The following is a 15,236-nucleotide window of genomic DNA, read 5'->3' as shown; positions in this document are numbered from 1 at the left end:
AAAGACCAAAATACCCCTAAGCCAAATAAACCCCTCTAAAAGCTTCCGAGGGTAAAACCGCCCTTTCCCGTTTATCTCGTTAATTATAATTAACGCTCTCTAATTCCCGCTAATCTCAACATTCCCAAATACCAATAAATCATATCCCATTACCCTTTAATTCCCGGTAATGCTCTAATCATTAAATTCACCCCGAGACTCACCCCGAGCCCCGAACCTAAACCTGTTATGACTAGACCGAACACTTACATCTCATGATCGTCTCATGTCGATTAGCTCGAACCAATCCACCATATAGTGTGGCTATATTAATTAATCACAATCATGCACCCAAAATATACAATTACGCCCACAGTGGCCAAATTACCAAATTACCCTCATAATTAACATATGAGCCCATATGCATGCATTCACCATCATATAATAATATAATTCACGTAAACATGCATATAATCATTAAATACTATAATAAATCAATTATGGCCCTCCCGACCTCCTAATCAAGGTCCTAAACCTTATTAGGATATTCGGGGCATTACCTCTGATACCAAGTTGTAACGCCCTGGCTACCCCAGAACAGTTACGGTGAACGGTGGACCGGAAATTTGACTCATTACCTGAGTCCTTTGGTAAAAAACGTGCTCTAAGTGTAATTAGCAGGTTAAGGTATAAAACCAATAAACAGGAAATGGAGATTTTATTACAAACTGCTCTGCAGAGGTCAAACAAAACATTTACAAGTGGTTCTCAGCATACTGAACATAAAGCTTTCAACGAGCTACTGAACATCACATGATTTTAGCGGGAGAGTGGCTGCTAGGTAAGCCACTAGCTTCCAAGCTCTCTTTTCTAGCAGGGAGAGTGGCTGCTAGGTAAGCCACTAGCCTCCAGGCTCTCTTTGTTCATCGACCCTCAGGGTCGGTCAGGCATTAATGCTCCTTGAGTCATTCAATGCTAATAGTCGATTAGATCTAATCTCCGTTGGCTTGCGTGAACCACGCTAAGACCATCATTGACTAATAAGTCAGCGCTAAGTGACCAGTGTCCAGTATCACCGCCGAACTTGACTAATAAGTCACAGCTTCACAGCTGACACTAACACCTTTGCCAATTCTGACTGGCAAGTCAGTGCAACGTGACCAGTGCCCAGTACCACTGCCGAACCTGACTAATCAGTCACAGCTTCACAGTTGATACTAGCACCTTTGCCAAACCTGACTAATTAGTCAGTGCTATGCACAAGCGAACAACATATGCTAAGCATTCCATGTTCAATCCATGTACATATTACACAATCAACATGCCTTGCATATAACCATGCATGTCACACTTGGGGTGCAGTTTTCTTACCTCCGGTTCGAGCAAGAACAAATAAAAGAGTGACCCTGAGAACGATCGAACTTTTGGTCCCTTAGCGATTACCTGGTCATAACCAAATTATGGGGTTCCATCAATAAAATGAATAATAAAAAGTTCCCAAACCAAAACCTAACCTCCGGGACCTCAAACACTACTCAACCGGGTAGTAGGTTCAATCCCGAGGCCTTAGGTTTGAATCCCCATGCTAAAAACACCTTTTTGGCAAAATTGACCTTAAAGGCCGCGGCCCTCCCCTGATGCGCCGTGGCGCGCCCTTCAGACAGAAGGGGCCTCCCCTGCCAGACGCCAAGGGCCGCGGCGCTCCCCTGCTGCGTCGCGGCGCTCAGCCCAGAATGGCTAAGTCGGCCACACGAACCAGTTTTCTCCCCTGAGCTCTTTCCTCTCAAACCAGCCCTTCAAACCCTCTCTAAACTTCTTCCAAACACACAATTAAACCCCCAAATAACACCCATAGCTCACCCTCATCAAACCCCAATAAAAAACAACATGAAAACTCCCTTTAATCCTCACTTCCCACATCAAATTCTAAAGCTGAATTCCGAAAACGAAAACAGAGCAAACATGGAAACTAAGGGCTAAAAACTTACCTCAAGTTCATGTTATGGTGCTCTTCCACAATGGAACACTCTCCCAAAGTACCAAGGCTTAGCTCCCAAGCTCAAACCTTCAACAAATTCACAAAACTCACAAGGAAGAAGAAGCAAGAAGAAGGTACGGGAAGAGAAAGAAAGGCTTCTGTTTTTACTCTGTTTTATCCACAGCCTTCCAAGCTTAACATATATCCAAGCCAAAAGACTAAAATACCCCTAGGTCTTTAAAAGTCTCTAAAGCCAACCCAAGGGAAATTTTGGTACTTTCCACCTATACCGTTAATCATAATTAACGCTTCCCAATTCCCGCTAATCTCAAAATCCTCAAACACCAATAATTCACATCCCGTTACCCTTTAATCCCCGGTAACACTCTAATCATTAAAACACCCCGAGACTCACCCCGAGCCCCGAGCTTAAGCCCGTTATGACCAAACCGATATCTAACATTCCTTGATCGTCTCATGCCAAATAGCTCGAACAAACCCACATTATAATGTGGTCTTAAATTATATCACCAACATGCGAATAAATAATCAATTTACCCTTAACGGGCCAAATTACCATCACACCCCTGTATAAAGAGATATGGACTCACATGCATGCATTTCACATCATATAATAATATAATCAACATATACATGCATTTAATCAATTAATAACATAATTAAGCAAATATGGCCCTCCCGGCCTACTGTTCACGCCGTTAAACACAACGGAGAATTCGGGGCATTACAGCTTATGTTTATGTATATGATTCATGCTTGTAGTAGATTTTCCTTGCTGGGCATTAGGCTCGTTCCTTTGTTTTATATGTGCAGGAAAATAGTTATGGCGGCGGGAAGATTCTTGGCGGCTTGGGATTGTGTATTGAAGGAGAATGGAATCGGTGGACTGCTCGAACGATTCGAGGATGAAGTTGTTTAAGTCTTTTAATTATGATTTCTATGTATTTCCGCGCTTGATTTTGTAACCAATTTATTTAAGATTTAAGTTATGTTATGTTTTATTTTCAAAACAATGGGATCCTATATCCTACTCTAAATTTTATGTATTTTAACCTTTGTTTTACAGTTTTAATGAAGTTATGATTATTTCATATGCATGTTTTTTTTTAAAGATTAGTGTCTATGTATAGTAGTTATTAATGGTCCAAAGTCTAGAATAAGTTGGGTCATTACAGTTGGAATCAGAGCAACGGTTCATTCGCATGAAGTTCTCCTCGATACACACACTCAAAGCTCCGAATCTGGCCGCCAAGTAAGTGTTTAAGTTATAGTTATTTTGTTTATATGTATAGCTAACGATTTTAGCCTTTATGTTTTCAGTTAAGAATGAATGGAGCATTAGCTTATGAGGATATCCGAGCCATTAAGGCTTTAAAAAGAATTAGAGAACCCCGAAACACCGTAGGAATGCTAGAAAGAATCACTCGAAGACTACTTTTGTTCCACAGGGAGATAGGTCACCTCCAAGAATCTAAGTAGATCATGATGAGTTCAACAGAGCAATACGTTTTAGTACTTAGACTTTTTAGAGATTATCCTACTATGACTGCAGCCTTAGAAGAAATTTGGGAGACGATAGATGACGAAGATGAACTGTCGGTAGCTATGAGATATTATTTTCTCATACTTAGGTTCACTTCAAAAATGGAATTTCAGTTTACAAATGAACAAAAACATAGAATTTTTACGAATCTTCCTCGAGGGCATTTTGAGGCACAAGACAATGATGACTATGAAGAAATAGTAGACGATATGCTAGATGAAGGATCAGATGTAGAAGATCCCGATTTTTAGAATAGACTAGTTTCATTGTTTATTTTAATTGTTTTCTTTTATGATTGTAAATAGTGAAAACTTTCTTTTCCAAATTAATATCAATGTTATTTTTGTTAACATGTATGAGTTTGATTTTCTTTTGCAATCATAATAAATAATAAATAAAATAAATAATGACTAAGTTCGGTGAGGGTGGATACAAATCAATGAACCATGTTCCTATATTGAGAGTTAGGGGGCCATTGTAGTGGGAACAATTTTACTGATCCCAGCCCTCCCTCAATATGGTTAACTTTGGAACAAAGATGAGTTTCGAGCTTGAGAATTAAGTCATATAGGATGATTAGAAACAAACTTAGAAAATAAAGATGGCTTATTTTTCTAAGTATAGAAACCCACTCTAATAATAAAGAAGACATATATTTTTTCATAAGAAGTCATAATTAATAGGTTCGAGTTATGTTTGTTTAGATTACGTTTTTGCCTTAGAGCCTATTAGGATAAAGTTCTAACATGTTTCTCTCAACTGTTAGAACTCTGCTGCGATGTCGCTCCGTAGATCTGCTCGCACCAATGGAAATGCCTCCAACGCTGCTCCGGTGAACAATGAAGCCCATCCGGTTCGCAGAAGGGGAGTGTGCACTGCTGCCAGCCGCAATGCACCGCCAACACCGCCAGTTGACAACACTGCGGAGATCGCCAGACTGCGACAACAAGTCGATGAACTATTGTAGCAACAGCGACAACAGGCTCAGCCTCAAACTCAGCCTCCGCCTCTGCCGCAACCACAGCCACAGAAAATGGCCTCAGCACCCCAACAAGTTGGTCCATATGGGGGATGGCCAATGGCGAATTATGCGCCATATCCAGTTCAGCACATGGAGCCAGTTTATGAGCAATTTCGTAAGCAACACACTCCGAACTTTGAAGGGACTACAGACCCCTTCGAGGCATAAGAGTGGCTAAGAAACGTGGAGCCAATCTTGATACACATGAATCTAGGCAACGCGGACCGCATATCCTGCGTTTCGTCTCTGCTCAAGAAGGATGCCAGAATATGGTGGGGACTTAGTCTAGCAGACGCATGATGTTTCCACCATGGCTTGGACTCAATTTGTGGAGCTGTTCCACAAAAAGTACTATAATTCGGTTGTACTCACTTCAAGAGTTGAGGAGTTCGCTGGCTTGAAGCAAGGGAGTTTATCAGTGGCAGAATATGCTCGGCAGTTCGACCGATTAGCTAAGTTCGCACCGGAAATGGTTCCAACTGACTATCTGAGGGTGTCTAAGTTCGTTAGAGGACTTTGACCAAAGATCGAGCTAGGGGTTAAGCTAGCAAACCCAGGAAATACTACCTATGTCGATGTTCTAGAGAGGACAATAGAAGTAGAAAGGCTGCAGGCTAATGTTAGAAAAGAAGAAGCCAGTAAGCCTCAGCCTAGACAGCAGAATCAACCTTAGACTAGTCGGAACAATAACCACCACAACAACAGCAATCAGTCCAGCAACAACAATAACAACAGACAGAAAAGAAGGCATCCTGACAATAAGTAGTCCGACAACGATAAGAGGGCACGGACGAACATTGGAAGCAGCAGGTCGGGTTATGTAGAGTACCCGCAGTGTGCTAAGTGCTAGAAGAAACATCCTGGTGAATGCCGGGCAAACACCAAGGGATGTTACAATTGTGGTCAAGGAAACCAGAAGAAATAATGTCCTCAGCTCAAGACAGAAGGGAAAAGGAAGATAAGATGGTTCCTGCCAGGGTATTTGCCTTAACCCAAGGAGAGGTTGATGCTAGCAATAAGGTGGTCACAGGTCAGGTTTCTATCCTCAATAATATATGTTTTGTATTATTTGATTCGGGAGCCACTCATTCGTATATCTTGTTAGGAATGATAGAAAAACTAGACAAACCTTGTGAAATATTTAGAACTAGGTTTGTAACCGAGTTGCCTTCGGGCAAAGTAGTTCTATCATCACGGATAGTACGAGGCGTACTGATCAAGATTGAGGACGTAGAATTAGAAGGAGACCTGATGGAACTGGAGATCAACGACTTCGACGTGATACTAGGCATGGACTGGCTAGCACGGCATGGCGCAACCATCGACTGCAAACTCAAGAAAGTGACGTTCAAGACTCCTGACGGCCAAAGACTATGCTTCATGGGACAAGTTTCAAGATTACGCACACCGCTAATATCATCTCTCAAAGCTCAAAGGATGATGGAAAAGGGATGTCAAGCGTTCTTAGCCAGCATCACAGACGTAGTAAAGGAAACATCGCTTAAAGTTGGAGACGTCCGCATTGTACGAGAATTCCCAAAAGTATTTCCCGATGACTTACCTGGATTGCCGCCAACTCGGGAAATTGACTTCACGATAGAATTAGTACCAGGCACCGAGCCTATCTCCAAGGCACCATACCGGATAATACCTACAGAACTCAAGGAGTTAAAGACGCAGCTACAAGAACTCCTAGATTTGGGTTTCATTAGACCGAGCCATTCGCCATGGGGAGCACCGGTTCTATTTGTGAAGAAGAAGGACGGAAGCATGCGGATGTGCATAGACTACCGCGAGCTGAATAAGGTAACAATTAAGAATAAGTACCCGCTACCCCAGATTGACGACTTGTTTGATCAACTCCGAGGTGTGACTGTATTTTCAAAGATTGATTTATGATTCGGGTACCATCAGCTCAAGGTGCGGGGAGAGGAAATTCCTAAGACATCTTTTAGAACTCGTTATGGGCATTATGAGTTCTTGGTTATGTCTTTCGGTCTTACCAACGCACCAGTCGCGTTTTTGGACTTAATGAATAGGGTCTTCAAGGACTACTTGGATAAATTCGTCGTAGTGTTCATCAACGACATCTTAGTATACTCCAAGGACGAAGTCGAGCACGAGGAACATTTGAGGTTAATCCTATCGCGACTGAAGGAGCATAAACTCTACACCAAGTTCAAGAAATGCGAGTTTTGGCTTTCGCAAGTGGCGTTCCTCTGGCACATTATATCCATGGACAGAGTTGCAATAGACCCATCCAAGGTAGAGGCTGTGAAGGATTGGCCAAGACCAAAGAACGTGTCAGAAGTAAGAAGCTTTATGGGATTAGCAGGTTATTATCAGAGGTTCGTAGAAGGCTTTTCTAAGATAGCCACTCCGCTCACCAACCTAACTCGGAAACAGCAAAGATTCAACTGGAATGATAGATGTGAAGAAAGCTTCCAGTTGCTCAAGGACAAGTTGTGCTCAGCACCAGTACTCTGTGTATCGACACCCAACGACAAGTTTGTAGTTTACTGCGATGCGTCGAAGCGAGGGCTAGGTTGCATGTTGATGCAGAATGACAAGGTGATAGCCTAGGCCTCAAGGCAGCTGAAGGAGTACGAGCAACGCTACCCAACTCATGATATGGAGTTGGCAGCGGTGGTCTTTGCGTTGAAAATCTTGCGCCATTATCTTTACGGAGAACGGTGCAAGATTTATACAGACCTCAAAATTTTAAAGTACTTCTTCAGTCAAAAGGAGCTCAACATGAGGCAGCGTAGGTGGTTAGAGCTAGTAAAGGATTACGACTGTGAAATCCTATACCACCCGGGAAAGGCAAATGTAGTTGTCGATGCCCTAAGTAGGAAGAAGAGTAATGTTTGGTTGCATATTTTGGGTGCACATATCATTACTCGTAGGAAGAATTATGGAAGTTTAGCAACACTAGCCGGAATAGAAAAGCCGCTGTAGCAGGAGCTGATCAATGCCGGAATAGAAGTAGTTGTCGGCAAGCTGGCTAACTTGTCTATTCAGTCAAATTTGCTAGAAGATATACAGATTGGGCAAGGGCGTGACGACACACTAGTGGCACATATGGATGCAGTTAGAGAAGGCAAAACCACAGATTTCTCAATATCTGGTCAAGGGTTATTGAGATATAAGGATCGGGTATGCGTGCCGAATGATCAAAGGATTAAGATGACGATTCTAGAAGAAGCGCACAGTACCCCGAACTCAGTTCACCCAGGGTCGACCAAGATAACTCATGACATCAAGGCAATGTATTGGTGGCCAGGGATGAAGAAGGATATAGCGGAATTTGTGTCTAAGTGTCTAATATGCCAGCAAGTGAAAGCAGAACATCAGCGGCCTGCAAGCTTATTGCAACCACCTAGCGTACCAGAATGGAAATGGGACGATATAGCTATGGATTTTGTGACGGGTTTGCCACGAACAAGTAGGCAGCATGATTCAGCTTGGGTATTAATAGATAGACTAACCAAGTCCGCTCATTTCCTACCTGTTAAGACTTCATACACAGCGGATCAATACGCAGACAACTATGTCCAAGAGATAGTACGGTTGCATGGAATCCACAAGACAATAGTGTCAGATAGAGGATCGGTGTTTACATTGAGATTTTGGTGAAGTTTACAACAAGCCATGGGTACTAAGTTAAGTCTTAGTACATCTTTTCATCCTCAGACAGACGGTCAATTCGAGCGTACGATACAGATTTTAGAGGATATGCTACGCGCTTGTGTACTTGATTTCGGAGGATCATGGAATAAGTACTTACCGCTGATAGAGTTCTCCTACAACAATAGCTACCAGTCAATGATCGGGATGGCACCTTATGAGTTGCTTTATGGAAGAAGGTGTCGATCGCCGCTACACTAGGACGAGGTAGGAGAAAGGCAGCTTCTCGGTCCCAAAGCTGTTAGAAAAGCTCAAGAAGCAATAGTGTTGATTAGACAGCGTATGCTCGCTGCTCAAAGTCGTCAGAAAAGCTATGCGGATGCCAAGCAACACGATGTGGAATTCAAGGTAGGAGACCAAGTCTTCCTGAAGATATCTCCTATGAAAGGCATAAAGCGGTTGGGGAAGAACGACAAGCTTAGTCCCCGATTTATAGGCCTTTTGTGTATTGGACAAAGTGGGAGCAGTTGCGTATAGATTAGCCCTACCACTACAAGAAAATGGGATCTTTACCTACCAATTGTAAGTGTAGGTAAAACTAGTCTAATGGTGGGTAATATGGTTTACCTACCAATATTGAATTGGTAGAGATTGGTAGGTAAAGGTTAGTGGGGAAAGAGTCTTTACATACACTTATTAATACTGGTAGGTAAAAGAATCAGTGGACCCCACTAAGTTATAAATCAATTGATGAGTCAGCAGATGACGTGTTTGATGATGTGGCATCCTACATGTCTGCTGACATGGTGTCCGTAGTTTATGTGTCTGATGACGTGGCATCCTACATGGCATACATCAAAACCTCCACTTGGCATCTTGTGGTTGCTCCACGTGTCAGATAATAATTTGTCCACATGCTACAAGAAATTCGAATGATTGTGTTACTTATCCCCTTTTTATCGGTTATGTGGCACTAAATGATTGGTCCACGTGACATGTTGTAGTATACTTATTTTTACCCACACTTATTTATTTGTGAGTAAATATAATATTTCTATGTATGTAATTTTAATTATATATAAAATTTATTTAATATAAATAATAAATGAAAGTAATTAATTTGAAAAATATTTAACATTATTAATCAAATAAATTATTTAACTTTAATAAAAAAAATAAGCAAACATATAGTATACAATATTCATTGCTTATTAAGAAGCACATTTCATAAAAAAAATATCTATACATTATTTTTAGGTCATTGAAAACTCAATAATGTCATTTTTCTTGACATTCTTCCTATTCTTCACTTTGGGATCATTGCATGAGAGCCTCCTTTTCTCTGACTGAACTTATTGTGAATGTCGATGATGACTTTGGGAGGTGGACACCGACAATGGCCGGAGGTGGGGTTCGAATTGGCGCCAGTGAGAAGGACTTTATAATTAATTTCAGCAAAATAAATATCCTCAATTTAATCATCATAAGGATTTTAGAAAATATATGACTTATTATTATGGGCATTTACGACACTTAAGATACCAACATATATTAAAAATAAAAATAAAATATGAGCACATCAAGTGTCATAATCACCAACATAAAATAAGTATATTTATTTTTGAACATCATAGGCCAAAATAATTCAAAGTAACAATGACACCTACCACAACAGATTGCCTAACAACAAACCAGAGCAACAAAAAAGGATCGATACATATTATAAAAAATTACCTCAAACAGAGCATAAAAAAAATTGCCTCAAAACAATCAATCATCATAAACCCTTCAAATTATTAGGGATTTAATCAACATAAATCATAAAAGTTACATCAAAGCCACCAAGCCAACAATCCAAAACTCATAAAGCCACAAATTTGAAATTAACTCTTAAAGCCACCACAAGTAAATTTAATCGCACAATAAAATCAAAGAACATATCAAAAACATACTAAACAAACAAGATCATGAACTAAGACAAAACCAGTCTATGACCTTAGACAAAAACAAAATAGGAAAATACAACTCAAAGCCTCAGAACAGATGACAAGCAGCTTTGGATTGAGCAGTGGCGATGGCTGAATAGGCAGATTGGCTCAATAAATGGAGAGAGCTAGAGGCCAAGGGTGTTACAAAATTTAATTAATAAAATATCCTCAAATTTAATCATCATAAGGATTTCAGAAAAAAGAAAGTAATATGAATTTTTATGGGTATTTACAACACTTGGTTAGCAACATATATTCACACGAGCACACCAAGTCTCATAATCGCCAACATAAACTAATCATACTTATTATTCAAATATCATTGCAAAATATCTAAAAAAAAATACATAAATCTTCAAAATAGATCATAAACTATACTCCAACAAGCTAAAAATCATATTCAAAACATGTTTATATACACATTGTTTATTATTAGAAAGACTCTTCAAATAGATACAAACAAAGATATTTCACAACAACATAATAACAAGCTTTTCAAAATATATCATAAATAATACTGAAACAAATTGACAAGTCATATTCAAACTTTTATAAATCTCACAATAATTAAACTCAAAATTCCAACTAACAAACTTTAAATGGAACAAAGAAGATAAACACAAAATAGTAAGAAACTATATGAGATCGATCTAAGATAACTACAACAAAATTTAACCAAATTCAAGCCTTTTCTTAATATCAATATGAAACATAATACCAATTCTTAGTTTGTTTGCATAAACTTTAAGCTTCTGTTTCAGTGTGACTAACTTCCAACTCAGAAAAACTACTAATAGGCAATAAGTACACTTATTCTTGAACATCATAGGCAAAAAAAAAAAAATTAAAGTAACAATGAAATAAATTGTAAAACACACTCCAATTGGATTAAAAAACAGATTGAAAATTTCATTTATGCTTTAGAAAAACACTTTAAAAAATATATATAGTATAATTAAGTCAAACAATTTAGAATTAAAAACTAGCTAACACTTTTCAAAAGGTAGCTAACACTTTCATTTTTTTTTTGTTAACTAATGTCATATTTCAATAGGAAAACAAAACTAAAAACAAACAATTTTTTTAGATTAAAAATATCTCCAAAGACAAAAAGAGAATAAAATATGAAGAATCATCCTATCATATATCATTATAATTAAACCAACAGCATAAAAAGATAACTCATAATATAACTATAGATTGTAATTAGTTGAAAAAAAAACAAAGAAATATCCTCAATTAAGTACTATAAGAATTTCTTTACATGACAAAAAAAAACTCTATTTTTTTCCAAAATAGTGGAGAGAGAGAGAGAGAATCAAAACGCAGATAGAGTATGCATTGAGAACAATTTAAACAATAAATATTTAAAACAGGAGCAAAGAACACATCTTTAGACTTCAAAGTCAATTTATTCACTATTTTGCATAACCAACATTCTTAACTAATTGTAAAACTCAATATGAAATAGCCACTACTTCAGAGAAATTAGACATATTGGATGACTCAAAACACAAATTAAACCAACAATATTCTTATTATTCAAGAACAAGTCTCACGGTTAACCAAAAAAAAATTATAATTCAATGACAGTAAGAAAAAAATGTGTGTCCCTATCATTGTATTATAATTTTACTTAATCAAGTTTTGATGTCCTCCCAGCCAAATATAATGTGAGAATGAGTTGCCATTTAATATTCAACTAGCAATTTCTTATAAATAACAATAAACTATAGATGTCAAGAGTCTCACCTATCAACACCCTTGAGCACCACCACAATTTTCCCAGAACGGTGGTCATCAATATATTCAAACTCACCAATATATCATATAATAAAGAGAGGTAGAAGAACAATACAATTTAAATACAAAATTTTAATGAACTGGACACACATAAAAAGCCAAGTTTCACATATATTTACTATGCTTCTGCATAACCAGCAAAAACTTGGATGGACATTAGTTAAAACTTGCATTCCTAAGAGTTTAAAGAAGACAAAGATAAACAAAATTAAGTATGAGCATGAAATATTTTACATAATAAATTAAAATATTCATAAACACAAAGAGAGACCTCTGTCATATTTGGTACAATCTTATGGAGACACTGGGACAATTGCTCAGGAGCACAATAGGCCATTGCACCAAGTAATTGAACACTACTTTGCTTTGTTGCTAAGCTTTATACTCAAGACCCTACAAAAGTAATGCATTAAATTAAATCCTTCATATAAATACTATATTAGGACAATCTTTCTCTAAGCAAACAACGAAATCTCTTTCAACCCCAAAACACGTCTCTTAATTGGCAACCTATATTACTAACACAAAACCATTGAAAAAAATTTAGTTTCAGCATCAAGTGGAAAGAAGAAAACTAGGTTTACATAAAAAAAAATGCTCGACAAATATGTAATAATCAGAACCTAACCTTTTTGCAAACAAAACAAAGAAAAAAGATGAGGCTTTCACCAACAAGTTCCAACCCGAGCTGTCATGGGATCAAAACACATAAGCCAAGCATGACAAATGAGATTTAGATGCAGAAAGCAAATTGGAAAAGATAAACAAGTAATTCAGGTTCAGTTAAATCAATCGTGAAAAGCACTTTAGAAATTATTTATAAACACCTTCTCGAGGGAGTAGTTTATGAGATCCAAGAATGATGTGAACTGGCTGAAAACTATTCCTTTTGCAGAACCATACTTCTCAATCATGAATCTGATTTCTTCCCTCTGGATCAACATACTTAACTTAGTAACAGGTAAATATTACAAGAACAGCATGCATACAAGAGATAACAGAAGCAGATAAAGGCCTTCTAGTCATAGTTCTCCAGCAACATCAAATGAATAAAAAACAGACTAGTACACGTAATGCCTGTTATCAGCAAAAAGATTTCTCACTAAATTTTTTACACAAGATGGTGTACACTAACAATTTTTCCACTGTAATCATGTCACCAACTTTGTCCCTAAACATATTCCAAAAATAAATGATGATAAAACCACGTTATCTGAAAACAATTAAAATCCTAAAGCGATTACAAGTAATGAAATGCAATTAACACCAGCCAAACGGCTAAAGTTGATAATTGGAAACTATCTGTGTTCCTCTCTATATTCATTTAAATAAATATATACATCTAAATTCATTGTCAGTATCAAATATGACAAGTTTTTTTTTAAAAAAAAGAAACCAAATATTTTAATCTTTTACTTTTTTTTTCTTTTTCTTCTTTTTTATACAATGGGAATTTGATCCCCTCCCCTTCCCATACAAACATTCTGGGCAGCATCATAACTAAATTAACAGGATGACAAAAACTATGGCAAGTATTTTTAAAAGAGAATATATGCATGAATACTTGTCAAATCACGTAGCAGCATGCCTATTAGGTATACATAGAACATGGTCACATGAACTAAAGAATTCAAAGACAATACATGATTTATTAAAATTATACATACCAAAGCCTCAATTTTTGTGCTTGTTTGAAAATTGTCAAGTTGAACTCTGTTTAGAATACTTGATGCCCTGAAGCCCTTTATTGTAGTTTTACTGGTCTGATTCCCATTATTTGCAATTGCTATCAAATCAACAGTAAGCAGTGTCGAGCAAGAAGGGCATGAGACTTATCCCAAGGAAGCAGCATAATCAATCAAACAAGCTTTGCAAAAAGCATGTTCACAAGAGGTAACCTGAAAAGAGAGGAAAATCCAAACAAAACTCAGTAAAACTAAAAAGCAAACATTTAAAAGAAAAATATACATTACTCCAGGACTTATGAAAGAAATCAACAAATAAACATTTAATTTATTTTCAGAAAATAATCTGTTACAACCATTCCTTGGTTGCCAAAGCACTTTAACATTTCAAACCAAAAAACAGAGAGTTCAGCTAAAATTAACCATAAAAGTGAATCGAGATCCATCAAAGCTTGAATAACTAAAAGCTCTGAAAATGAAACGAGATAGAAAGCAAACCTTGCGATTTGACGTCTTCAGATTTAAGAGCTTTCATAATTACCCAGATTCTTTGGTGGCTTTTCATCCTCTCGATGTCCGGAGCACAACCATTCCCTTGGAATCTAGTTTGGACAACGGTGGAGGTCCAAAAAAGCTTCAAAACCCACAACTGCGGTGCGACTTCCGAGCTCCTCCTGCGGCGATCTCCGGCGCGTCAGGTGGCGGGGTCACAAGGAGAGAGGTTTCAACAAACTCTGAAGCCGTTCGTGTTGTTCGCCGAGCGTGAGGGAGAGGGAGTTGAGAGAGTGAGTGTTGCGGCTGAGAAGTGAGAAAGATAGAGAGATAGGGTTTAGGGGAAAAGAAAAAAACGTGGGTAGGTAGAATTTTTAGTTTTTATTTTAATTTTAAATACAAATTTATTATAAATATATTTTATTTATATTTTTTCCAACTATGTACACACGTGGCATGCCACATGTTATACAATGTGTACACATCATATTATTTACTCCACATAAGCTTCCAAATAAGCATTTATAATAATAAAATAATATAATGAAAATAAAAAATGGGGGGAAAATTGAGCGGGAATGGTTAAAAAATTTCCCTCCATAATATACGTAGGTAAATATCATTACCTACTGATATTATTGGTAGGTAAAGCTATGTTCCGAAATATAATATAATGGTCTAGCATTTACCTACTAATATTATGTACTAATAAATATTGGTAGGCAAAACATTACTTTCCCTACCAATATATATTGGTAGGTAAAGATCAGATTTCTTGTAGTGTACCGCCAACCCTAGCAGATAGCCATGACGTGTTCCACATCTCAATGCTACACAAGTATGTGTTAGACCCATATCACGTCCTCAAGTACGATACAATAGCACTCCAGAAAGACTTGAGTTACGAGGAACGACCAGTTAGCATCCTCGATAGAGGGATGAAGCAGTTACAGTCCAAGAGTATTCCAATAGTCAAAGTCCTATGGAGTAATAGTTCTGAACGGGAGGCAACGAGGGAGTTGGAGGAAGACATGCAAGCCCGGTATCCGGAATTGTTTGGTAAGTAAATTTCGAGGACGAAATTCTTTTTAGTAGGGGA

The 15,236-nt window shown here is 37.8% G+C and overlaps 1 long non-coding RNA gene across 1 annotated transcript; it reads right to left on the bottom strand.

Moving 5' to 3' along the window:
* Nucleotides 1-12,247: 12,247 nt before the first annotated feature.
* Nucleotides 12,248-14,494, bottom strand: LOC133804746 (uncharacterized). The gene is made up of 3 exons (XR_009878603.1): nucleotides 14,144-14,494; nucleotides 12,589-12,648; nucleotides 12,248-12,353 (listed from the first exon to the last, which is right to left on the bottom strand). It is a non-coding gene; the product is annotated as an uncharacterized LOC133804746 (long non-coding RNA).
* Between the last annotated feature and the right edge of the window lie 742 nt (nucleotides 14,495-15,236).

This window comes from Humulus lupulus, chromosome X, assembly GCF_963169125.1.
Source record: "Humulus lupulus chromosome X, drHumLupu1.1, whole genome shotgun sequence".
NCBI lineage: Eukaryota > Viridiplantae > Streptophyta > Magnoliopsida > Rosales > Cannabaceae > Humulus > Humulus lupulus.
This window is presented reverse-complemented; position numbering and strand designations above follow the sequence as displayed.